Here is a 258-nt window from a genome sequence, read left to right on the forward strand (position 1 = left end):
CGAGAGTGAGTCCGTGTACATACACACCAAAACAAAAAATAGAAAGGCACTCACAGATATAAATACCGAGAAAAAAAATGATAATGAGGAAAATTGGAGGGGAAGCAAATTGCTAATTACGCTCGTACGTCAGGAAGCCTCCCGATTAAATCAGATGCCGACGTAATATTCAGGATTCCTAATATGCGTCTCACAGCATGGCGGGGTCTGACTGCGAAATGCCAAGGAAGGGGGGGGGGTCACGACACGGCCTTCGAA

General features: G+C 46.1%; 1 protein-coding gene across 4 annotated transcripts in view; it reads right to left on the bottom strand.

Moving 5' to 3' along the window:
* Positions 1 to 258, bottom strand: part of LOC119592048 (cysteine-rich secretory protein 2-like) — a gene marked incomplete at its 3' end in the record, with an annotated part of 63544 nt that overhangs the window by 6002 nt on the left and 57284 nt on the right.

The sequence above is a fragment of the Penaeus monodon genome, chromosome 29 (genome assembly GCF_015228065.2).
Source record: "Penaeus monodon isolate SGIC_2016 chromosome 29, NSTDA_Pmon_1, whole genome shotgun sequence".
Lineage (NCBI taxonomy): Eukaryota > Metazoa > Arthropoda > Malacostraca > Decapoda > Penaeidae > Penaeus > Penaeus monodon.